The sequence below is a fragment of the Eleutherodactylus coqui genome, chromosome 3 (assembly GCF_035609145.1).
Source record: "Eleutherodactylus coqui strain aEleCoq1 chromosome 3, aEleCoq1.hap1, whole genome shotgun sequence".
NCBI classification, from domain to species: Eukaryota; Metazoa; Chordata; class Amphibia; order Anura; family Eleutherodactylidae; genus Eleutherodactylus; species Eleutherodactylus coqui.
In genome coordinates this window covers 247,102,135-247,129,413 of record NC_089839.1, presented here as the reverse complement: position 1 = coordinate 247,129,413, position 27,279 = coordinate 247,102,135, and positions in this window count along the sequence as shown.

The window sequence follows — 27,279 nt, the reverse complement described above, 5'->3', positions numbered from 1 at the left end:
GAGGATCCTCAAGCCAAAGTATTTACCACCAGACACACGAAGTGATGTTATTACCTGATTCCAATTGTATCATATCGACGATAGTTTCTGAAAACCTTCAAAAACTCTGCAGACCAGTTGGAAGTTTAAAGGACCTTTAAGGAACATCTACAGCATCAAAACACCTTTAAAGACCATTCCACACCCTATAAAAGTGGCTTCCCAATTATAATACTAGCTTGTGAATGTGGACATACAGTACCTATGTCTTTAACAGCCTATTAGTAGATCTTGAAGCCATTAAGGGGGTGTCAAACTCATTTTCACCGAGGGCCACATCAGGCTTATGGTGAACTTCAAAGGGCCGATTGTAAGACAGTCTAGTAAGGGCTCGTTCACACAAGCGTATTTGCGTACATAATATGCAGTGAATAGAAGCCATTGATGTCAGTGAGTTCATTCACATGATGTATATTTTCACACAGCATGACCTATTTTGCTGCGTACTACGCACTCCAATAGGCCATTGAAGTGAACGGGCCGTGCAAATTCATGGTGAATGCGCTGGAAACCTCTGTATTCACTGCATATTTGCGCACCCTTTCAGTGTGCCCATCTGCGTTCTTTTTTGCATGCCCAAATATGCAGGCATAAGCAACTTTCGATTGCGCAAATACACAGTGTATTTGTGCGACCGAAAACCCCCCACAAGAATAATATTAACCCCCTCAGTAGCAATAACCCTACAGTAATATTGTCCCCCTCAGCAATATTAACCACCCCATAGTAATATTAGCCCCCCTCAGTAATAATATTATCCCGGTCAGTAATATTAACCCCCCCCCCAGTAATAATATTAACCCTCTTCGGTAATATTAACCCTCCCAGTAATATAAACCCTCCCAGTAATATTAACCCCCATAGCAATATTAACCCCCATAGCAATATTAACCCAATATCAATATTAAGCCCCATAGGATTATTAACCCCCCTCAGTAACATTAAGCCACCTCAGTCATAATATTATTCACGGCAGTAATATTAACCCCCTCAGAAAAATTAACCCCCCCAAAGAAATATTACACCCCCCTCAGTAATAATAACCCCCCTCAGTAATATTAACCCCCTCAGTAATATTAACCCCCTAAGGAATAATAGTTCCCTCCAACCCATATACTTACCTCCTCCTTGCGGTCAGCGCCGCTCCCCCTCTGCTCGCGCTGAGCCCAGGTGAACACTGACGTCAGTGTATAGCCGGGAACGCTTCCTCCCTGAGTCCTCTCCTGCGGAACTGAAGAGCAGGGGACTCAGGGGAGGAGGATCCCGGCTGCACACTAATGTCAGAGTGTGCGCCGGGATCAGCGGCACTAGCAGCGTGATTACCAGCGGGGAGCTGCGGCCTTGTGTTTGACACATGTGCATTAAAGCCTTATGGACCAAGGGACGAGAAACTTTTTAGGGATTTTACCCATGTGCTGGTTTTACTGCCCTATTTTCTTTTCTGCAGCTTTTTACAGTGCTATTTTTTATATCTTTTTTTTTTACATTTTCGGGGGGATAAAGAGCTAAAAAAGACTTTTCAAAATTTATAGTTGTTTATTTTTATAGGAGCCCCAGTTACAGGCTACATTGAGTGCTATGTAGCCTGTAAAATAGAAGGCAGAAGCGCTTAAAACTGCTTCTGTTTCCTCCAAAGGGCCCTCGGCTGTTACAGGTCAGGTCCACTTACAGGTGCAGGAGCTTTAATCCCACACTGTATTTTTTAAAACCCAGGACCAAGCGCCGTAAATTTACAGCGCTTGGTCTTTAAGGGGTTAAAGATCAGGCACTTCTCCCCCACAAGACTAAGGATCAGTTTGCTACAATTGGTGTTCATTAACATAACCTCTTTCCAGTCATCATACTATATTTAATTTGGGCTATGCAAATGTTGAAGCTTTTCATATTATAGAGAACTACTATCATCTGGGATAAAGATCAAGTTCTCATATATGATTAAAGGAGAGTCTGACTTACGCCTCCTTCACATAAGCTTGAAATGCACGCCGTATTACTAACGCAAAAAAAATCGAGGCTAATAGAATCAATGCATTGCTATGAAAAAGTTCAGACAGGAGAATTTTAAGCACATAAAAACATCGCAACTTAAAATAATAGGACCTGCACGACTGAAATCCCGCAACTGAAATTCCCAGCAGCGTGAAAAGAAAGGACCTGACCTATCTTTGGTACGCAAAGTGCAGAAGCCTCTATAGACTTCTATGGGAGACTATGTAAGGCAGCCAGCAGAGGGAGATTATTTCCCCAGCAGCGCGATGCTGGGTTTCCCTGCAGGGGAAGAGAAGGAAATCCCCTGCTGCTGGGAATTTCCTTTTTCTCAGCTGCAGGCAAACCCCAGCATCGTGCTGCTGGGGATTTTCTTATTCTCCCCTGCAGAGGAACCCCTCTCTCTGCTATGGGATGATTCCTCTGTAGCGTGGAGAAAGAGGAGAAGTGGCTATGGGGCTTCCCCGAGAGCAGGGAGAGAGAGGGTGGGGCTAGAGGGAACAATCCTGGTAAGAAGACTGCCTGGGAGGAATAGACAAAGTATAGATTTTTGTTTTCTAATGACAAAACCCCTTAAAGCTTTATATTTTTTTAGTATGTCAACTAAAAATGTAACTACTCTGTGATTTCTGTGTGCCGCTGATCATGTCGGATTAACTATATCATTTATCTCCACTTCGCCTCCCCTGTCTACATCGTTATTTAGGCATATTTTCTTTTGCTGTAATAAACTGGATCCTGCAGTCGCCTCGAAAAATGTATGATATACGGTCTATTTTATGACCAGTGCTTAGAAGGTTTAAGACGTTTGTCTTCACTTGACATCTCTAAGAACAACAAGCCTATAATGACCTTCTTGTATACAACGCTAGAGCTTTTCAGTTGATGAAACAAAGCATTTATGTCAGTAAAGAGAGACTATACATAAATTCTAATAAGTTGGAAGGTGTAAGGCTGTATTTACACCGGGGAGTCTGAGAAAATCAGACCTTTTTCGCACTCGCTTTTTAGATGCCTTTTCAGCGATTGCGATGTGTTTTAGCGTTATAAGGACCTATCATATTGCATCGCTGTACATGTGTTTTTGACATGCATGAAAAAATTAGCATGCTGTTCCAATAGTTAAAATAGAAAAAAATATACCGCATGTGATTGCAATATGATTTTTTTTCACGCACCCATAGGAAATAACATTTTTGAACAAGAAGCACCCCAAAATAGGATATGCTGCGATTTTTCTATCTCTGACTCTTGGTCCTAGGGTACAAACCCATTGAAAACAGTGGTCTCTTTTCCCATCTGAGTTCCATCCATATTGTATCAGACGAAACTTGTACAAGTTTCTCACCCGTGTAAATGCAGCCTTAGGATTCAAAAGCTGCATTAATAAAACTCTGGATCTAAACTTTGTGTAATGACTAGAGATGAGCGAACGTACTCGTCCGAGCTTGATACTCGTTCGAGTATTAGCGTGTTCGAGATGCTCGTTACTCGTAACGAGTACCACGCGGTGTTCCGGTTACTTTCAGTTTCCTCTCTGAGACGTTAGCGCGCTTTTCTGGCCAATTGAAAGACAGGGAAGGCATTACAACTTCCCCCTGCGACGTTCAAGCCCTATACCACCCCCCTGCAGTGAGTGGCTGGCGAGATAAGGTGTCACCCGAGTATAAAAATCGGCCCCTCCCGCGGCTCGCCACAGATGCATTCTGACATAGCTGAGGGAAAGTGCTATTGTGTTGGAGCTGCTATGGGGAGAGTGTTAGGAGTTATTTTAGGCTTCAAGAACCCCAACGGTCCTTCTTAGGGCCACATCTAACCGTGTGCAGTACTGTGGAGGCTGGTTTTTGCAGTGTTGCACTTTTTTTTTTTTTGGTATATCGGCCGTGCAGAGCATTGCGCCCTGCAGTAATACTCCAGGGACAGAAGTGTGGAGGCAGGGACAGAAGACATATTCATTGAATATAGGCAGTGGGCCTTTGCTAAAAAAATTTGGGCAAAAAATCTATTTGGCCTGCCTGTCACTGTGCTCAGTGTTCTGGGTCTGTGTGTGCTGGGTGTAGTAGTTCTACAAAATCATACGCAGCCAGCTAAGTGTTACAGCAGGCTTGCTGGCGTTCCGTAAACGAAGTCAGCCTCCAACCACAGGCCAATAAGCGGCACATTTAATTACAGCGTTCTGTTTCTGCACTACTGGTAATACACCATGCTGAGGGGTAGGGGTAGGCCTATAGGACGTGGACGCGGGCGAGGATGCGGAGGCCAAAGTCAGGTGTGGGCACAGGCCGAGCCAGTGCAGTGGCCAGGGGTAGAGGCAGGGCCAGACCGAATAATCCACCAACTGGTTCCCAAAGCGCCCCCTCGCGCCATGCCACCCTGCAGAGGTCAAGGTGCTCTACGGTGTGGCAGTTTTTCACAGAGACGTCTGACGACCGACGAACAGTGGTGTGCAACCTTTGTCGCGCCAAGATCAGCTGGGGACGCACCACCACCAGCATGCGCAGGCATATGATGGCCAAGCACCCCACAAGGTGGGACGATGCCCGTTCACCGCCTCCGGTTTGCAACACTGCCTCTCCCCCTGTGCCCCAACCTGCCACTGAGATCCAACCCCCCTCTCAGGACACAGGCACTACCATCTCCTGGCCTGCACCCACACCCTCACCTCCGCTGTCCTCGGCCCCATCCAGCAATGTCTCTCAGCGCAGCGTCCAGACGTCGCTAGCGCCACTGTTTGAGCGCAAGTGCAAGTACGCCGCCACGCACCCGCACGCTCAAGCGTTAAACGTGCAGATTGCCAAATTGATCAGCCTGGAGATGCTGCCGTATAGGCTTGTGGAAACGGAGGCTTTCAAAAGCATGATGGCGGCGGCGGCCCCGCGCTACTCGGTTCCCAGTCGCCACTACCTTTCCCGATGTGCTGTCCCAGGCCTGCACGACCACGTCTCCCGCAACATTGTACGCGCCCTCACCAACGCGGTTACTGCCAAGGTCCACTTAACAACAGACACGTGGACAAGCACAGGCGGGCAGGGCCACTATATCTCCCTGATGGCACATTGGGTGAATTTAGTGGAGGCTGGGACAGAGTCAGAGCCTGGGACCGCTCACGTCCTACCCACCCCCCGAATTGCGTGCCCCAGCTCGGTGGTGGTATCTGCGGCGGTGTATGCTTCCTCCACTAAACCACCCTCCTCCTCCTACGCAACCTCTGTCTCGCAATCAAGATGTGTCAGCAGCAGCATGTCGTCAGCAGTCGGTGTCACGCGGCGTGGCAGCACAGCGGTGGGCAAGCGTCAGCAGGCTGTGCTGAAACTACTCAGCTTAGGAGAGAAGAGGCACACGGCCCACGAACTGCTGCAGGGTCTGACAGAGCAGACCGACCGCTGGCTTGCGCCGCTGAGCCTCCAACCGGGCATGGTCGTGTGTGACAATGGCCGTAACCTGGTGGCGGCTCTGCAGCTCGGCAGCCTCACGCACGTGCGATGCCTGGCCGATGTCTTTAATTTAGTGGTTCAGCGCTTTCTGAAAAGCTACCCACACTTGTCACACCTGCCCGGAAAGGTGCGCCAGCTCTGCGCACATTTCCGCAAGTCCCACACGCACGCTGCCACCCTGCGGACCCTGCAACATCGGTTTAATCTGCCAGTGCACCGATTGCTGTGCGACGTGCCCACACGGTGGAACTCTACGCTCCACATGTTGGCCAGGCTCTATGAGCAGCGTAGAGCTATTGCGGAATACCAACTCCAACATGGGCGGCGTAGTGGGAGTCAGCCTCCTCAATTCTTTACAGAAGAGTGGGCCTGGTTGGCAGCCATCTGCCAGGTCCTTGGAAACTTTGAGGAGTCTACCCAGATGCTGAGCGGGGATGCTGCAATCATTAGCGTCACCATTCCTCTGCTATGCCTCTTGAGAAGTTCCCTGCAAAGCATAAAGGCTAGAGATGAGCGAACGTACTCGGATAAGCACTACTCGTCCGAATAATGTGCTTTATCCGAGTACCGCTGTACTCGTCTTGAAAGATTCGGGGCGCTCCGCTGCTGACAGGTGAGTCGCAGCGGGGAGCGGGGCAGAGCGGACGGGAGAGAAGGAGAGAAAGATCTCCCCTCCGTTCCTCCCCGCTCTCCCCTGCAGCTCCCCGCTCCGCAGCGCGGCCCAAATCTTTCAGGACGAGCAGAGAGGTACTCGGATAAAGCACATTACTCGGACGAGTAGTGCTTATCCGAGTACGTTCGCTCATCTCTAATAAAGGCAGACGCTTTGGAATCGGAAACGGAGGCGGGGGAAGACAGTATGTCACTGGATAGTCAGAGCAACCTCATGTCTATATCTCAGCGCGTTGAGGAGGAGGGGGAAGAGACAGCTTGGCCCACTGCTGAGGGGACAGATGCTGCTTGCCTGTCATCCTTTCAGCGTGTATGGCCAGAGGAGGAGGAGGAGGAGGAGGGGGAGGAGCATGAGGAGGAGGGGGAAGAGACAGCTTGGCCCACTGCTGAGGGTACAGATGCAGCTTGCCTGTCATCCTTTCAGCGTGTATGGCCAGAGGAGGAGGAGGATCCTGAAAGTGATCTTCCGAGTGAGGACAGCCATGTGTTGCGTACAGGTACCCTGGCACACATGGCTGACTTCATGTTAGGATGCCTTTCTCGTGACCCTCGCGTTACACGCATTCTGGCCGCTACGGATTACTGGGTGTACACACTGCTCGACCCACGGTATAAGGAGAGCCTTTCCACTCTCATTCCCGAAGAGGAAAGGGGTTCGAAAATGATGCTATACCACAGGGCGCTGGTGGACAAACTGATGGTAAACTTCCCATCCGACAGCGCTAGTGGCCGAAGGCGCATTTCCGCGGCCCAGGTAGCAGGGGAGGCGCAGAGATCAGGCAGCATGTACAGCGCAGGCAGGGGAACATTATCCAAGGCCTTTGCCAGCCCTATGGCTCCCCAACAAGACTGTGTCACCGGTCCCCAGTCAAGGCTGAGTTGGCGGGAGCACTGTAAAAGGATGGTGAGGGAGTACGTAGCCGATCGCACGACCATCCTCCGTGACGCCTCTGCCCCCTACAACTACTGGGTGTCGAAGCTGGACACGTGGCCTGAACTCGCGCTGTATGCCCTGGAGGTGCTTGCTTGTCCTGCGGCTAGCGTCTTGTCAGAGAGTGTGTTTAGTGTGGCTGGGGGAATCATCACAGATAAGCGTACCCACCTGTCAACCAACAGTGCCGACAGGCTTACACTCATCAAGATGAACAAAGCCTGGATTTCCCCAGACTTCTCTTCTCCACCAGTGGACAGCAGCGATACCTAAACAATACGTAGGCTGCACCCGCGGATGGAAGCATCGTTCTCTATCACCATCCAAAACGGGGACCTTTTTGCTTCATCACATACTTCATCAACCTCACATAATCACGCCGAACGGGCAATTTTTCTTAGGCCCTCAAGGCTCAGTCATATAATTTTTCTAAACAATTTTTATACGTTTCAATGCTCATTAAAGCGTTGAAACTGTCACCTCAACCAATTTTTATTTTACTGGGCTGCCTCCAGGCCTAGTTACCAATTAAGCCACATTAACCAAAGCGATTAATGGGTTTCACCTGCCCTCTTGGTTGGGCATGGCCAATTTTTCTCAGGTACATTAGTACTGTTGGTACACCAATTTTTGGGGGCCCTCGCCTACAGTGTAATCCAATTAATTTTTTGCCCACCTGCATTACAGCTGACGTAACATCAGCTGTGTTGGGCACTGCAATGGGATATATTTATGTACTGCCGGTGGGTTCCAGGGAGCCACCCATGCTGTGGGTCCACAGGGAGTTGTAACTGCATGTGTCCACTTCTAAGGAACCCCGGTCTGACTGGGGCATGCAGTGTGGGCCGAAGCCCACCTGCATTAAACCTGACGTTACCTCAGCGGTGATGGGCAATGCAATGGGATATATTTATGTACCGCCGGTGGCTTCCTGGCACCCACCCATGCTGTGGGTCCACAGGGAGTTGTAACTGCATGTCTCCACTTCTAAAGAACCCCGGTCAGACTGGGGAATGCAGTGTGGGCCGAAGCCCACCTGCATTAAACCTGACGTTACCTCAGCTGTGATGGGCAATGCAATGGGATATTTTTATGTACCGCCGGTGGGTTCCAGGGAGCCACCCATGCTGTGGGTCCACAGGGAGTTGTAACTGCATGTGTCCACTTCTAAAGAACCCCGGTCTGACTGGGGCATGCAGTGTGGGCCGAAGCCCACCTGCATTAAACCTGACGTTACCTCAGCTGTGATGGGCAATGCAATGGGATATATTTATGTACCGCCGGTGGCTTCCTGGCACCCACCCATGCTGTGGGTCCACAGGGAGTTGTAACTGCATGTGTCCACTTCTAAAGAACCCCGGTCTGACTGGGGCATGCAGTGTGGGCCGAAGCCCACCTGCATTAAACCTGACGTTACCTCAGCTGTGATGGGCAATGCAATGGGATATATTTATGTACCGCCGGTGGGTTCCAGGGAGCCACCCATGCTGTGGGTCCACAGGGAGTTGTAACTGCATGTGTCCACTTCTAAAGAACCCCAGTCTGACTGGGGCATGCAGTGTGGGCCGAAGCCCACCTGCATTTAATCGGATGTTACCTCAGCTGTGATGGGCAATGCAATGGGATATATTTATGTACCGCCGGTGGGTTCCAGGGAGCCACCCATGCTGTGGGTCCACAGGGAGTTGTAACTGCATGTGTCCACTTCTAAAGAACCCCGGTCTGACTGGGGCATGCAGTGTGGGCCGAAGCCCACCTGCATTAAACCTGACGTTACCTCAGCTGTGATGGGCAATGCAATGGGATATATTTATGTACCGCCGGTGGCTTCCTGGCACCCACCCATGCTGTGGGTCCACAGGGAGTTGTAACTGCATGTGTCCACTTCTAAAGAACCCCGGTCTGACTGGGGCATGCAGTGTGGGCCGAAGCCCACCTGCATTAAACCTGACGTTACCTCAGCTGTGATGGGCAATGCAATGGGATATATTTATGTACCGCCGGTGGGTTCCAGGGAGCCACCCATGCTGTGGGTCCACAGGGAGTTGTAACTGCATGTGTCCACTTCTAAAGAACCCCAGTCTGACTGGGGCATGCAGTGTGGGCCGAAGCCCACCTGCATTTAATCGGATGTTACCTCAGCTGTGATGGGCAATGCAATGGGATATATTTATGTACCGCCGGTGGGTTCCAGGGAGCCACCCATGCTGTGGGTCCACAGGGAGTTGTAACTGCATGTGTCCACTTCTAAAGAACCCCGGTCTGACTGGGGCATGCAGTGTGGGCCGAAGCCCACCTGCATTAAACCTGACGTTACCTCAGCTGTGATGGGCAATGCAATGGGATATATTTATGTACCGCCGGTGGCTTCCTGGCACCCACCCATGCTGTGGGTCCACAGGGAGTTGTAACTGCATGTGTCCACTTCTAAAGAACCCCAGTGTGACTGGGGCATGCAGTGTGGGCCGAAGCCCACCTGCATTTAATCGGACGTTACCTCAGCTGTGATGGGCACTGCAATGGGATACATTTATGTACAGCCGGTGGGTTCCAGGGAGCCACCCATGCTGTGGGTGCACACGGAATTCCCATTGCGGAGTTGTACCTGCCTGTGACTATTTATAAAAAACCGCGGTCTGACTGGGGCATGCAGACACCTTGACAGAATGAATAGTGTGTGGCACATAGGTTCCCCATTGCTATGCCCACGTGTGCAGCTCCTGATGGCGGTGGCACAGGATTATATTTCTCATTGCTTCTGTACAGCATTATGGGCTATCGCCCCGCCCCTTTTAAAGAGGGTCGCTGCCTAGCCGTGCCAACCCTCTGCAGTGTGTGCCTGCGGTTCCTCGTCATGGCAGACGCACTTATATATAGACATGAGGGTGGTGTGGCATGAGGGCAGCTGAAGGCTGCGCAGGGACAATTTTGTGTGCGCTGTTGACACTGGGTCGTGCAGGGGGGGGGGGGGGTTGGGCAGCATGTAACCCAGGAGAAGTGGCAGCGGAGTATCATGCAGGCAGTGATTGTGCTTTGTTGGAGGTAGTGTGGTGCTTAGCTAAGGTATGCATTGCTAATGAGGGCTTTTCAGAAATAAAAGTTGTTGGGGGGGGGGGCCCACTCTTGCCGCTATTGTGGCTTAATAGTGGGACCTGTGAACTTGAGATGCAGCCCAACATGTAGCCCCTCGCCTGCCCTATCCGTTGCTGTGTCGTTCCCATCACTTTCTTGAATTGCCCAGATTTTCACAAACGAAAACCTTAGCGAGCATCGGCGATATACAAAAATGCTCGAGTCGCCCATTGACTTCAATGGGGTTCGTTATTCAAAACGAACCCTCGAGCATCGCGAAAAGTTCGTCTCGAGTAACGAGCACCCGAGCATTTTGGTGCTCGCTCATCTCTAGTAATGACACATAAATGAATGTTATGTATTGAATTGCTGTGTTACATACTGTTTTATGATATCAAAAATTCTGTACTGCATGCAGGCACTATTATTGTAAATGGGCACAAAGGGGGCACTATTACTGTATCTGTGTACAAATACTTGTGGGGGGGCATGATTATTGCATGGGGACACAGAGAAGCACTATTATTACATACAGACACAATGTGGGGACAAGGGTGGCACTGTTATTGTATGAACACACAATGAAAGTACTATTATTGTAATAAAAGATGCACTATGGGGACATAATGGGAATATTATTGGGGAACAAAAGATGTACTATTACTGTATGGGAGCACATTAGGGGCCCTATTACTGTATGAACACACAATGGAGTCATTATTAGTGTATGAGGGCACAAAGGGTGCACTATTAATATATGGGAGCTCAAATACTCTATAGGGCACTATTATATGGGCATACTGTTACTGTATGAGAGCGTAATAGGGCAACTATTACTTTATGGGGCAAAAGCAATGGACTGTTTGTGTAGAAGTGGGGAATAGTGGGGATTTGCTGGAAAAGCAAGGAGCCAGAAATATCTATTTTAAAAATTCTACAAAGATGAGTGGACCTTGAAAGAAGTCATCATGGACATCTGGGCCAGATGGGAGAGATGGCAAAAGTCAGAAAGGATTGTACCTGTGAATCACTGGATTTAATTGCTTTATGATTACTTATAAGAATTTATATTGTACATATGCATATTATTTGTTTTTGGGGAGGAGACACATTTTTATAGACCCTAGTATCATCATTGGGGTCCAGACATGCAAAAACAAGCTGTGAGTCAAGTCTCAAATTTGTCCTGGGGACTCTAGTTATGCTCCTGTAAGCAGCCAGCCATAGGCCTCTTTCACACAGTATTTTATTTTGCACTTTTGGCCGCTTCCAAATCGTATGTATGTAACGCCCATGTTTCCCTATGGGTTCTTCCACACAAGCGAAATTTCGAGACTACAAATCATGGCATGGTCTATACAGCCGCGATTGGCGAGGTTTTGTAGCCATGTTTCCCTATGCACCCTTCCTATGTGTTGCATAGCACAAAAATTTGGTTTTCGTGCAGTGCGATGCAACCTTTACAGTAGGAAATACTACAGTTTGAATCCTTAAATAAGCCCTAGCTGCATAAAAAAAACACCCCAAAACATATACATCACCTAAGAAGTGCTGGCTTATAAGTTATTTTCTGCTGCAAACACAAATAAGGCCGCCTGCACACAAACAGGTCAGTTTCCGCATGTGGGAGCCCGCAGCTGAATGTGCCCTTGTGCCTGGCTGTCATCCGCACGTACCTGTCACTTGTCTTGTTTCTCTATACTGCAGATGGTTCAGACGGCTCGCCGTCAGACATACGCAGTGCAGTTTTTTTTTTTCTTTTAAATCCCTGCTTTTCCTGTGCTGTTGCTAGGCGATGACTTTTCTGCAATGTCAATTGCGGGAGGGCCGCGGGTTAGACAACCTTTATTGACTTCAATGGAAGCCGTGCGTGGAATCTGCGCAAAAATAGATCATGCTGCGTGTTTTCCTCTGCGAGCGGAAATCGCAATTGTGTGCAGGTAGAAGCGCTTTTCCATAGTGTGTTACGAACAGTTTTTGTTTTTCTCAAACCATGTTATAAAACAACTACTTGGATTAGGTTGTCCTGTAGCTTTAATTGTGTTTATTATACTCTGCCAAGATTGTATTTGTATAAAACACACCGCTCTGTTTTTGTTTCAATCTGTGGTGAGACTTTTTTTTGGGACTTGATGTTGTCATGTGACAAAAGGTAATAAAGTATTGTAGTTTTTTATGTCTTCACATACTCCAGGACCTGGAAAACCACCAACACATACCGTGCTTCCCCGAAAATAAGACAGTGTCTTATAATAATTTTTGTTCAAAAAGGTTTAACTTTTTTTACATGTATAGCTGCCTGGACACCATTTAAATTGACTTTTTAAATTAACTGTTAGCAGGGCTTAATTTTGGAGTAGGGCTTATATTTCAAGCATCCTGAAAAAGCCTGAAAAATCATTTCGCATCCTCAAAAATTCTGGAAAATCATGCTATGTCTTATTTTCAGGGTATGTCTTATTTTCAGGGAAACAGGGTAGTAGTCCACCTGCACCAGGATCTGTTTAGTGGAGTGTTCATTTTTTATTTCATTAATCAAAAGAGGGATGTGAAAAATAAAAACAACCTATTTTTGATCTCAGTGATAAAACGGGGAGGTACAAGGAAGTTTTACGTAGTAGGTGAAGAGTTGGGTGATACACCCATCACAATAATCTATACAAACCACAAGAGCATTAGGTATATTTAATGGAACAGAAGAGCAGAAATCTGAACAGAGTCTGAGCCGGCAGAGGAAGAGCCGAGAGCGAGAAGACATGAGTAATTAATATTGGCTGCTACATAATGGATTGACCAACAGGTAACGGCTTAATAAAAAACAACTAGTGCTCATGCCTCGTGGAACAGTGCCTGGAACAATATTTGCTGGGTTGACCCTAATGAATAGACAGTCCTGGTAAATTCTGTACGTGAATGTTCTTATGTTACTGCGAGTATCAAGAACATCTCATACTTTGGCATCACACTGTTTTTCCTTCAGCCTGTAACGATTGCTTGTGATAAGGTGGATCCTTTGTACTTGAGTGGATGATGTAAAAACCTGGTCAGATACCTAACAATATGAGATCCAATATTTCTTGGAGACAGTTTGGATTAATGAAGTCTTCAGTGTGGATGAGGTTCATCATCGAGGACCTCCAACGGCGTTAGTCTGGTGAGTCATGAGTACTGGAACTGCTGGTCATTACTGAGGAGGAGAAAGCCATGACTCACGGCCACGGGCCTTAACATTCATCAATGACAAATGTAATGTAGTCTTAGGATGTCTACATTTTCCTAATTCTTTACAGAGAAGCTGTGAAGTGTAACAAGGGCATTATACATGTGTAGGTCTGCATCTATAAGGGGCAATTTATCATGTGAAATGTGCCGGTTTTCTGGTATAAAATAATTGTATATTTTGGTGCAAGGCATATTTGCACAAAAATATTCAACTACTGTAAGTCTCCTACTTGTGAACGTTCGAGTTACGAGCTTCACTACATAAAAAACAAACCTCTCTGTAATTAAGATGTAATGCCGTAAGCTTAAGTGGCCCTGGGACCTTTTAGATGGCCCCCAGCTGCCGTGGCAACCCGCGATCTTATAGCAGGAGGCTATACGGGACCCTCGAATGTCGGGTGCCGGCTGTTTTGTACAGCTGAAACCTGCCCACAACAGCTCCTATAAGCTGCGCCACTCATCGGAGCAGTTAACCCTTTAAATGTCGCCATCAATTCTGACAGTGGCACATAAAAAGTTAACAGCTTTGATGAGCGGCACGGCTTATTGGAGCTGTTGTGGGCAGATGTCAGCTGTATGGAAAAGCTAGCACCCAACATTCGGAGGTCCCGTACGGCCTCCCTCTATAGGATCGTGGGTTGCCATGCGGTTGCCACAGCATGTGGGGGGACATCTAAAAGGCCCAGGGCTGCCTATGCAGAATGTCTATCCAGCTGTGCCTATGGCACGGCTTTATAGAATGCCTGTCTAATAGCTGTAAAGTATGATGTAATGCTATCATACTTACAGACAGGTTTGTTCATAAGTTCGTAACTCAAACGTTCACAAGTAGGGGACCTACTGTAGTTCATAGATCCACCCGCCATCTCCCTCCATACAAGCATTTGGTTGGACATACAAACAAATGCACTTATGAACAGCTTCCTGGAATGGAACCTGTTTGTAAGTAGGGAAACTTTCTGTATTTTGATATCTCCAACACTTTTTAGTGGGTGGGGCTTAGTAACTGGAGGTGTGACCAATGGTGACCTATCAGAGTTACTATAATGTACAATAAATAATAGCAGAAATCTATGTCAGCCTGTAGCAGGTATAAATTGCAGATTCTGACACACAGACAGTTAGAGATGAGCTTAAAGGGGTTTTCCGGAGAAAATACTATTAATGATCTATCCTCAGGATAGGTCATCAGTAGTTGATTGGCTGAGGTCTGTCACTCGGGCTCCCGACCAATTAGCTGATTTTGTGCCCTTGACAGTGCCGCAATAATACAGGGGTCGGAGCGGAAGCTACTGCTCTGACCCCTATTTAGTGGCCCGCGCTTGTAATTGCAAGTGTAGCTCTCATTGAAATCAATGGGAGCCGTACCCTATCCAAACTGGTTGCATTTTAGCCTGATGAAGGGTCGATAGAGGAACCCGAAAGCTCGCTATAACATCATGTATTTTTGGGTATCATATCTACAAGCTTGCTTGGTTTCTCTCACTGAGAACAATCACACAATTTCTTCCATGGGCCGGCTATAGCAATGCTATGTCAATTAAATGTGATACATAATGCCCTTCTTTTCTTCTAGAGGCCTGTTCAGATTAGCATATTTTATCTCCATATTTAGTCCACGTTTTGGGGAGTGTAATATGGAGCTAATGTAAATCTATGTATCTGTTCACGTGGGCGTATTTTTATAACTGCTTTTTTAAAACATAGCATGACCTTTTTTGTGTTTTTGCCCTTATATTACTATTCTTTTCTATTGGGCAAATACTGATCAGCATTTGACAATTAGAAAAAAATATACGAAGGCAAATACTGTGATGTCATCTAAAACACATTCGCAATATGGATCCGTATTCTGGACATGTTTCCATATGGTCATCTGAAACCGGCCAAAAAGAGGTTTTGCAGGAGTTGAGGATATCCTTTTGTCATACCTCTGACTATTACCTCCTCATATTCGGAAGAGAGACCTTCTGGGCCCCCTAAGGCTCCGGAGCCCTGTGCACACCCTACAGCTACGCCCCTGACACCCTTGGGTGATTTAAACCTTGCTTACTCCACTTGATGAAACAGGTGTTACTGTATCTTTAATCTCTGTCTGTGCAATACAAAAACCAGGAAACACATTGATGTTCGGAGCAGGAAGCAGGTGTTGTTTCCTGTGTCTTCAGTTATTCTAATAGCATGCGTATGTGATCTTTAACTCCTCTGCATCTGGAACTGTTACACCTTCTGCAAATCCAGTAGTGCTACCACAAATATATATATATATATATATATATATATATATAGATATGTACTTTATCTACATCAGAAAAGGATAACACGGGGCTCATGCATCTAGTGATGCAGTGTGACTTTCTTCTACATAGTACCCACAGCTTCACCAGTTTCCTCTTTTTAGAAGGAGATGACTAATCAGGCCAAATATACATATCATATACAGTAGATATAAAACGTCTGCACTCCCCCATTACGATGCCATGTTTTGGTCATGTTAAAACATCCGACCAAAATGAATCATCTTCAACATGACCCGTTATCTGTACAATTCCATTGAAAAACTTTTAGGGTGGAAAAATTGAAAAAGACAGTTAAAATAATGTGGTTGCGTAAATATGCACACCCTAAAACCAATACTTTTTGTTGATATACCCTTTGACTTTATGCCAGAATTCAGTCTTTTTGGGTATGTGCCTATCAGCATAGCGCTTCTTGACTTGGCAATCTTTGCCCATTCTTCCTGGCAAAAGCACTCCAAATTTGTCAGATTGAAGAGTCATGCGAAGCGCCCTCTTCAAGTCAACCCACAGATTTTCAATGTGATTCAGCTCTGAGCTGTGGTTGGGCTATTCCAAAATTTTGATATTCTTCTGGTGAAGCCATTCTTTTGTGGATTTGGAGGTCTGCTTTGGGTTGTTGTCAAGCTGAAAGGTGAAATTACTCTTCATCTTTATCTTTTTTGCAGAGGCTTGAAGGTTTTGTGCCAAAATAGACTGAAATTTGCAATTGTTCATAATTCCCTCCACCTTGACTAAAGCCTAAATTCCAGCAGCAGAAAAATAGCCCCTAAGCATAATGCCGCCTCCACTATCTTCACTGCGGGTCTGGTGTTTTTTTTAGTGATGCACAGTGTTGGCTTTGAGCCAAACATACCTTTTGAAATCATGGCCAAAAAGTTCAACCTTGGTCTCATCAGACCACAACACGTTCTACCGAATACTATTGGCAGACTTGATGTAGGTTTTGGCAAAACATAGCCTTGCTTGGATGTTTTTCTTTCTTAGACACGATTTCCATCTTGCCACCGAACCCCACAGCTCACATATTTCAAGAATACAGGAGATGGTTGTCACATGAACTACACAACCAAAATTTGCCAGAAATTCCTGCAGCTCCTTTAATATCACTGTCTGCCTCCTAGCAGCCTCCTGAACCAACCAATTTTCATCAATTTTTGAGGGACGTCCAGTTCTTGGTAATGTCACTGTTGTGCTAAATGTAATCCCCTTCTTGATGACCTTCTTCACTGTCTACTGTGGTATATGTAATGTCTTAGAAATGTTTTAGTCCCCTTCTCCTGACTGATACTTCTCAACAGTCAGATCCTTTTGATGTGCCGTAAGCTCTTTATGGACCATGGCTTTTGCTGAAAAATGCAACTAAGAAGATGTCAGGAAAATCCTACTGGAAGAGCTGAACTTTATATGGGGTAAATCAGAATCACTGTAAGTAATGGCAGCTGAGTGCTGATTACTATTTAACATCAGTTTAAATAGGATTGGCTAATTCTGAACACAACCACATCCCCAAATACAAGAGGGTGTTCACACTTACGCAACCAGATTATTTTAGTTTTGCTATTTTTATTTTTCCACCCTAAAGGATTTCAGTGTTTTTCATTGGAATTGTACAGATAATGGGTCACATTGAAAGTGGAAAGTTTGACCAGCTCAGAAATACCCTATACCTTAATGACTGCAATAAGAAATAAGAGTACAGACAATAAATGGGAAATGTTTAAAAATATCTTAAAGGAGATGTCTCGAGGAAGCAGTTAATTTTTTTTTTTGCCCAGTCCCCCCATTAAACATACATTACAAAGCCCCCCTGTAAATGACATTTCTAGCTGGTTCGTACTTACCGTTCCAGCGTTTCAGCAACTTATAAAAGTTTCCTCAAGATGGCCGCCGGCTCTTTCCTCGTCGCTCGCTGCAGCCCGACGTGCGCGCTCCCGAGACGTCGCCAGCTGTGTCTCCATGGCAACCGGACGCATCGCAGCCGCCGACCAGACGCCCCGCAGCCGCCGACCAGACAGCAGGTAACCGGCGCTAGCCCCCGGCTCCCCAGCGCTAGACCCTCAGCCCAGGTGAAGGCCCCGGAGCCCAGCGCTAGGTTCCGGAGCCCAGCGCTAGTTCCCCCGGCCTAGCGGCAGCCCCCCCCGGCCTAGCGACAGCCCCCCCGGCGCAGCGGCAGCCCCCCCCGGCCTAGCGACAGCCCCCCCGGCGCAGCCCGGCGCAGCGGCAGCCCCCCCCGGCCTAGCGACAGCCCCCCCGGCGCAGCCCGGCGCAGCGGCAGCCCCCCCCGGCCTAGCGACGGCGCAGCCCGGCGCAGCGGCAGCCCCCCCGGCCTAGCGACGGCGCAGCCCGGCGCAGCGGCAGCCCCCCCGGCGCAGCGACAGCCCCCCCCCCCGACCCATCACTTACCTGGGAGGCTTCTCGGGGCTGCTGGGCTGGGCTGGGCTTCTCCGCTGGGCAGCTCCAGTTTCTGCACCTTCCTCTAACAGAGGATGGTGCAGAATGGCCGCTTCAGCGCGCTCCCGAGCAGTGACAGCTCGTCTGCGCATGCGCAGAAGAGCTGTAGCGGGGAGCACACTGAAGCGGCTCGTGCTGAATGGAGAAGACCGGACTGCGCAAGCGCGTCTAAAAAAGCAAGCTGCCAGCGAATTTAGACGGAACCATGGAGACGAGGACGCTAGCAACGGAGCAGGTAAGTGGAATAACTTCTGTATGGCTCATATTTAATGCACAATGTACATTACAAAGTGCATTAATATGGCCATACGGAAGTGTATAACCCCACTTGGTTTCGCGAGACCACCCCTTTAAATACTTACTGTAAAAGGTTCATACCTTATATGAATAAGAGTTAGGAACAGGAGTAAACCAATGTGGCTAAATAAAGATGTAAGGGGGGAATAAACAACGAAAGGAAAGCGTTGAAACTACTAAAACAAGAAAACAGCAAAGAAACACTAAAAACCTATAAGGAAAAAAATTAATTATGCAAACAGCAGATAAAAACAGCAGAGCTGGAGACAGAGAAATTTGTGGCCAAAGAGAGTAAAACTTACCCTAAACTGTTCTTCACTATGTAAATAGTAAAAAGATTAATACTGAAAGTGTTGTCCCTTTAATAAATAATGTAGGTAAAAATGTAGAGGGTGATGAGGAGAAAACAAATCTATTTTTTTTTTTCCTCCAGTGTATTCATAAAGGAAAATGAAATGACAGATGAGATGCAGAGTGTCACCAGTTGCACCCGGGAAGAAGTGCAGACCTGCCTTAGGGTGACTACCCACTACAGTTTTTTTTTCACTGCGAAATTTGCAGCGTTTTTTTCTTCTGCATGGGGTCTATGAGACTTGTAATGTTAAAATTGCGATCGCGCAAAATCACAATTTACCGCGATTTTGTAAGAATGGTCAAGAGACATGACATCAGGACAATAAAATTGTCAGGTTTGTGCTGCTGGGATCTGTTGTGCTATATGGGTTTCCAGTGGCACAGCTCCACAGGTGTGAGATAATTGAACTGGTTGGGTGTGGAGTTTCTCCAGTCAGCAAATCCCCCTGGTCTGCTGCACATATATACCAGCCCCTCTTATTAGAGGATGCTAGTCATTTTACTCATTCTGTGTCATTCCCACTCAGAATTGGGTGTTATGCAAGTGAGTCTGATGTGTTTCTCTCACCTTTCCTGAGGATGGTCTGGATACCTGTTGTCACCAACTGTATCATATGTAGACCCTCTTTTCCTTCCCCTGCTATAGATGTGGCCTCCAGAAGTCTGATGATTTGTGTGTTGTCAGGTGGGTGATGCCTGACATGGTTCCTTTTATGTCAGCATGGTGACTGACTTTCTTTCCCCTTGGTGTGAGTACATTTGGACTAGCAATTGTTTACTGGCTGTATGCATGTGAGTTCTGATTGGGGTTTCTGTTCCATGTGGTATGCATTACCTGGTGTGTTGGTATGGGCAGTGACGTGTGCATTGGGTCTGTGCATGTGGCCAGACATGTAGTGTATGAACCGTCCTGTTCTCTGTATAGGTGTAAACAGTTATGTGTCCTGTGTTTGGGGCATCTTTCCGGGTTCCTAATCAGGAATAACAAGGTCCAAGATGAAGACAGTGGCGCCGTCCTTATTAGGGCACCTACTCCACTTTTAGGCAGGGGTGCCTCACTTACTCAGATTAGTAAGGGACAGGTTTCCATCTGGCTATGTGTGCAGGTATGCTAATGAATGTTTCAAGCGTTTGTGAGATATGATTTATGTTGGTCCGTGAGTCCTGTTTCCAGTTCGCAGTTTACTGTCCCTTGGTGTTCTATATGTGTGTTTGTGTAGTATCTCAGGTTACGTCTGCGCTGAGGCATGGTGCACTCAGCAGACGTAACAAAAATGAATTGCTGTGCCACAATGACAGAGCAGAGGGACTGAGTAGATGAGCCTGAAAGCTATGTGGAGTATGATAGTCTACAGAGCTAGAGAGCAAGAGTCTGCAAGAGGGACAGGGATTGCAGAGAGCGAGAGAAACTTTACTTCTGCCAACTGCTTCATTGTTTGAGAGATCTCTGGAGAGTGAAAACAGCAAACAAAAAAAAATGTGTGGCTAAGCTCTGGGACAGCCAGACTGGAGCCAGAAAAGGATGACTACTAGGAGTTCATCTACATTAAGTCGTAAGTGAGGCTGACCTCAATAAAAGCCAACAAGTGTGCACTCTTAAAGGATCAGTGGTAGAAGGCCTACTAGTAGAGATAATGACAATACCATGGACACTAAACTTAATATAAGTTATGAGAACTTGAACCCGGTTGAGAGACTGTGTATTTTAAAAAGAATTTTGCCAGAGTGTTTTGTAGACTTTCCTAGGAGACTGAGTTGGGACATTGATCATAACATGTTCCATTGTGTGCCGTCTTCTATCATCCATATTCCTGCTATTCGACAAAGTTAGTTATCAAATGTTATCAGGATAGATTAAAAACATTTTTTTATGTCTTCATACTAATGGAGTGCTAAACTGTCAAAATATACTGTGTTATTTTATGCATTGTTGTCACTAGTTTTCTTGGTTATTGCTGTTATCTCATATTGCATCTGTTGGTAATTCCTGGAGTTAGTTCACCATACCTAGCTTAAGGTATTTCCACAGTAACTGTTTAACAGTTTTGTCTTAATTACATTCTTTGTTATTAAATAAATATTGTGTATTTCTGTAAGGGTGAACTCACACCCGTATTAGGGCTCAGCTGAGGGTTCTGGTCTCTTTGCTCAGTATGTGGAGGAGTAAAACTACTGTGAAATTGAAACAAACTGATCAATATTTTCCCCATAGATTTCAATAGGTTAAAAAAAAAATGGAATGCTCTCAGTTTGCTTCAGTTCCGTTTTGCTTCAGTTTTAGCAACCTACTGCGCTTTTGTTCCAGTAAAAAAAAACCCTGTATTATATGTATGTAATATATACTTCAACATACAGAGAAAATGAACCAGCTCACCAGCAAGATGTGTGGATTTGACTAGAACGAATTGCGGAAGACAACAAGAAAAGGATGTGGCCTCCGTAAAACCACGGCTTTATTGAGGCATATATTCAAATCCCAACGGGAAGGACATACAATGGCGCGACAATCTGATCTGTCACAGCAGCTCTTAGTCATAGCGTAAGAACATGGTGCACCTGCTCAGTTTAAAGAGAAACAACCAATAAACAAATAAAAAAGTAATCCTGTCACTAAGCAGGCTGCAGGCACTGAATGAGTCAGTCGTCCCATTAGGGGAGGTGACGACCATCAAAAATTACATAATAGAGAAATATAATGGACTTTTCGGTTGTAAACCAGCACCCCTTTTGGTTTAAATAAAAGATCTGACTTGATTTTGCACTAATAAGAGTTAATTGCCAGGTGTTCTCCCTTTTTTCTCCATTTTTCTTCTTAGCCCTGTCAGGTCCCATGTTTTCACGGGATAACAGTTGCCTGTAATTATTTTTTTGAGTTCTCACTTGGGTGACTATTGGCTTATGTAAACTCTTATTTTTTCAATGGAGAGGTAGGCATGTGATATATAAAACTAGCAGAGAATCTCACCAGAAAAATAATGTTACACTTCATTTTAACATACCTTTTATTTGTTCTTATGTTAACACAGTGAATTTTCTTCATTACAGTGTGAATGATGGCTTATCTCAAGCAGAATGGGTTGAGATCATCCTCCATCAGGTGTTGCAGCATCTGCAATGTGTAAGGATGCCATTTATGAGATCAATAACATGTGCTACATTATGGGGTCTTCCTGAATGAAGCCAGAAGGTTTCTGAAGCTTCATTGGTAACCATTTTTGGTTGTCCAGGTTTTGGTTTATCAGTGACAGAACCTGTTTCTTGGAAATTGGAAAGAAGTTTGGCAACTGCATTGTAAAACCATTTTCATTCTTTATGGGTGTTTACCTGAGACACCCTGTACTACCTTGACTGCACCATGAGACAAGCCAGATGGGGCTGACTGTGCCCTGGAATAGCTGTTAGTCCAAATAAGTTACAAACATACATATACTATCAGGCCAAGAATAGTGTGCCACGCTTTCCCTCAACAAGGCAATCATAGCAGGTAGTGACTGCCCTCTGTGTTGTTTTCAACCAAATAGTGTTAAAATGTCATGACTAGAGATGAGTGAGCACTAAAATGCTCGGGTGCTCGTTATTCGGGACGAAATTATCGCGATGCTGGAGGGTTCGTTTCGAGTAACGAACCCCATTGAAGTCAATGGGCGACCAGAGCATTTTTGTATATCGCCGATGCTCGCTAAGGTTTTCATTTGTGAAAATCTAGGCAATGCAAGAAAGTGATGGGAACGACACAGCAACGGATAGGGCAGGCGAGGGGCTACATGTTGGGCTGCATCTCAAGTTCCCAGGTCCCACTATTAAGCCACAATAGCGGCAAGAGTGGGCCCCCCCCCCCCCCCCAACAACTTTTACTTCTGAAAAGCCCTCATAAGCAATGCATACCTTAGCTAAGCACCACACTACCTCCAACAAAGCACAATCACTGCCTGCATGACACTCCGCTGCCACTTCTCCTGGGTTACATGCTGCCCAACTCCCCCGCACGACCCAGTGTCCACAGCGCACACCAAAGTGTCCCTGCGCAGCCTTCAGCTGCACTCATGCCACACCACCCTCATGTCTATTTATAAGTGCGTCTGCAAAGAGGAGGAACCGCAGGCACACACTGCAGAGGGTTGGCACGGCTAGGCAGCGACCCTCTTTAAAAGGGGCGGGGCGATAGCCCACAATGCTGTACAGAAGCAATGAGAAATATAATCCTGTGCCACCGCCATCAGGAGCTGCACACGTGGGCATAGCAATGGGGAACCTATGTGCCACACACTATTCATTCTGTCAAGGTGTCTGCATGCCCCAGTCAGACCACGTTTTTTTATAAATAGTCACAGGCAGGTACAACTCCGCAATGGGAATTCCGTGTGCACCCACAGCATGGGTGGCTCCCTGGAACCCACCGGCGGTACATAAATGTATCCCCTTGCAGTACCCATCACAGCTGAGGTAACGTCCAATTAAATGCAGGTGGACTTCGGCCCACACTGCATGCCCCAGTCAGACTGGGGTTCTTTAGAAGTAGACACATGCAGTTACAACTCCCTGTGGACCCACAGCATGGGTGGCTCCCTGGAACCCACCGGCGGTACATAAATATATCCCATTGCAGTGCCCAGCACAGCTGATGTAACGTCAGCTTTAATGCAGGTGGGCAAAAAATTAATTGGATTACACTGTAGGTGAGGGCCCCAAAAAATTGGTGTACCAACAGTACTAATGTACGTCAGAAAAATTGCCCATGCCCAACCAAGAGGGCAGGTGAAACCCATTAATCGCTTTGGTTAATGTGGCTTAATTTGTAAACTAGTTAAAATAAAAATTGGTTCAGGTAAAAGTTTCAACGCTTTAATGAGCATTGAAACGTATAAAAATTGTTTACAAAAATTATATGACTGAGCCTTGTGGGCCTAAGAAAAATTGCCCGTTCGGCGTGATTACGTGAGGTTTCAGGAGGAGGAGCAGGAGGAGGAGGATGAATATAATACACAGATTGATGAAGCTAAAAGGTCCACGTTTTTGATGGTGATAGAGAACAATGCTTCCATCCGCGGGTGCAGCCTACGTATTGTTTAGGTATCGCTGCTGTCCGCTGGTGGAGAAGAGAAGTCTGGGGAAATCCAGGCTTTGTTCATCTTGATGAGTGTAAGCCTGTCGGCACTGTTGGTTGACAGGCGGGTACGTTTATCCGTGATGATTCCCCCAGCCGCACTAAACACCCTCTCTGACAAGACGCTAGCCGCAGGACAAGCAAGCACCTCCAGGGCATACAGCGCGAGTTCAGGCCACGTGTCCAGCTTCGACACCCAGTAGTTGTAGGGGGCAGAGGCGTCACGGAGGACGGTCGTGCGATCGGCTACATACTCCCTCACCATCCTTTTACAGTGCTCCCACCGACTCAGCCTTGACTGGGGAGCGGTGACACAGTCTTGCTGGGGAGCCAGAGAGCTGTCAAAGGCCTTATAGAGTGTTCCCTTGCCTGTGCTGTACATGCTGCCTGATCTCTGCGCCTCCCCTGCTACCTGGTCCTCGGAACTGCGCCTTCGGTCACTAGCGCTGTCGGATGGGAATTTTACCATCAGCTTGTCCGCCAGGGTCCTGTGGTATAGCATCACTCTCAAACCCCTTTCCTCTTCGGGTATGAGAGTGGAAAGGTTCTCCTTATACCGTGGGTCGAGCAGTGTGTACACCCAGTAATCCATAGTGGCCAGAATGCGTGTAACGCGAGGGTCACGAGAAAGGCATCCTAACATGAAGTCAGCCATGTGTGCCAGGGTACCTGTACGCAACACTTGGCTGTCCGCACTAGGAAGATCACTTTCAGGATCCTCCTCCTCCTCAGGCCATACATGCTGAAAGGATGACAGGCAAGCAGCATGGGTACCCTCAGCATTGGGCCAAGCTGTCTCTTCCCCCTCCTCCTCATCCTCCTCATGCTCCTCCTCCTCAACGCGCTGAGATATAGACAGGAGGGTGCTCTGACTATCCAGCGACATACTGTCTTCCCCCACTTCTGTTTCCAAGCACAAAGTGTCTGCCTTTATGCTTTGCAGGGAACTTCTCAAGAGGCATAGCAGAGGAATGGTGACGCTAATGATTGCAGCATCGCCGCTCACCATCTGGGTAGACTCCTCAAAGTTTCCAAGGACCTGGCAGATGTCTGCCAACCAGGCCCACTCTTCTGTAAAGAATTGAGGAGGCTGACTCCCACTGCGCCGCCCATGTTGGAGTTGGTATTCCACTATAGCTCTATGCTGCTCATAGAGCCTGGCCAACATGTGGAGCGTAGAGTTCCACCGTGTGGGCACGTCGCACAGCAGTCGGTGCACTGGCAGATGAAACCGATGTTGCAGGGTGCGCAGGGTGGCAGCGTCCGTGTGGGACTTGCGGAAATGGGTGCAGAGCTGGCACACCTTTCCGAGCAGGTATGACAAGCGTGGGTAGCTTTTCAGAAAGCGCTGAATCACCAAATTAAAGACGTGGGCCAGGCATGGCACGTGCGTGAGGCTGCCGAGCTGCAGAGCCGCCACCAGGTTACGGCCGTTGTCACACACGACCATGCCCGGTTGGAGGCTCAGTGGCGCAAGCCAGCGGTCGGTCTGCTCTGTCAGACCCTGCAGCAGTTCGTGGGCCGTGTGCCTCTTCTCTCCTAAGCTGAGTAGTTTCAGCACGGCCTGCTGACGCTTGCCCACCGCTGTGCTGCCACGCCGCGCGACACCGACTGCTGGCGACGTGCTGCTGCTGACACATCTTGATTGTGAGACAGAGGTTGCGTAGGAGGAGGAGGGTGGTTTAGTGGAGGAAGCATACACCGCCGCAGATACCACCACCGAGCTGGGGCCCGCAATTCTGGGGGTGGGTAGGACGTGAGCGGTCCCAGGCTCTGACTCTGTCCCAGCCTCCACTAAATTCACCCAATGTGCCGTCAGGGAGATATAGTGGCCCTGCCTGCCTGTGCTTGTCCACGTGTCCGTTGTTAAGTGGACCTTGGCAGTAACCGCGTTGGTGAGGGCGCGTACAATGTTGCGGGAGACGTGGTCGTGCAGGGCTGGGACAGCACATCGGGAAAAGTAGTGGCGACTGGGAACTGAGTAGCGCGGGGCCGCCGCCGCCATCACACCTTTAAAAGCCTCCATTTCCACAACCCTATACGGCAGCATCTCCAGGCTGATAAATTTGGCTATGTGCACGTTTAACGCTTGAGCGTGCGGGTGCGTGGCGGCGTACTTGCGCTTGCGCTCCAACACTTGCGCTAGCGACGGCTGGACAGTGCGCTAAGAGACATTGGTGGATGGGGCCGAGCACAGCGGAGGTGAGGGTGTGGGTGCAGGCCAGGAGACGGTAGTGCCTGTGTCCTGAGAGGGGGGTTGGATCTCAGTGGCAGGTTGGGGCACAGGGGGAGAGGCAGCGGTGCAAACCGGAGGCGGTGAACGGCCTTCGTCTTACCTTGTGGGGAGCTTGGCCATCATATGTCTGCGCATGCTGGTGGTGAGGCTGTTGGTGGTGGCTCCCCGGCTGATCTTGGCGCGACAAAGGTTGCACACCACTGTTCGTCGGTCGTCTGCACTCTCAGTGAAAAACTGCCAGACCTTTGAGCACCTCGGCCTCTGCAGGGTGGCATGGCGCGAGGGGGTGCTTTGGGAAACAGTTGGTGGATTATTCGGTCTGGCCCTGCCTCTACCCCTGGCCACCGCACTGCCTCTTCCAACCTGCCCTGCTGCTGCAATTGCCTCCCCCTCTGAAGACCTGTCCTCAGTAGGCATAGCAAACCAGGTGGGGTCAGTCACCTCATCGTCCTGCTGCTCTTCCTCCGAATCCTCTGTGCGCTCCTTCCTCGGATTTACTCCAATTACTACTACCTGAGTGATAAACAACTGTGTCTCATCATCATCGTCCTCCTCACCCACTGAAAGCTCTTGAGACAGTTGCCGGAAGTCCCCAGCCTCATCCCCCGAACCCCGGGAACTTTCCAAAGGTTGGGCATCGGTCACGACAAACTCCTCTGGTGGGAGAGGAACCATTGCTGGCCATTCTGGGCAGGGGCGCGGGAACAGTTCCTGGGAGTCTGCCTGCTCCTCAGAATGTGTCACTCTAATGGAGTGAGGAGGCTGGGAGGAAAGAGGAGCAGCAGCCAGAGGATTCAGAGTTGCAGCAGTGGACGGCGCAGAACTCTGGGTGGTCGATAGATTGCTGGATGCACTTTCTGCCATCCACGACAGGACCTGCTCACACTGTTCATTTTGTAATAAAGGTCTACCGCGTGGACCCATTAATTGTGAAATGAATGTGGGGACGCCAGAAACGTGCCTCTCTCCTAATCCCGCAGCAGTCGGCTGCAAAACGCCTTGATCAGGAGCTCGGCCTGTGCCCACACCCTGACTTGGGCCTCCGCATCCTCGGCCGCGTCCACGTCCTCCAGGCCTACCCCTACCCCTCAGCATGGTGTATTACCAGTAGTGCAGAAACAGAACGGTGTAATTAAATGTGCCGCTTATTGGCCTGTGGTTGGAGGCTGACTTCGCTTACG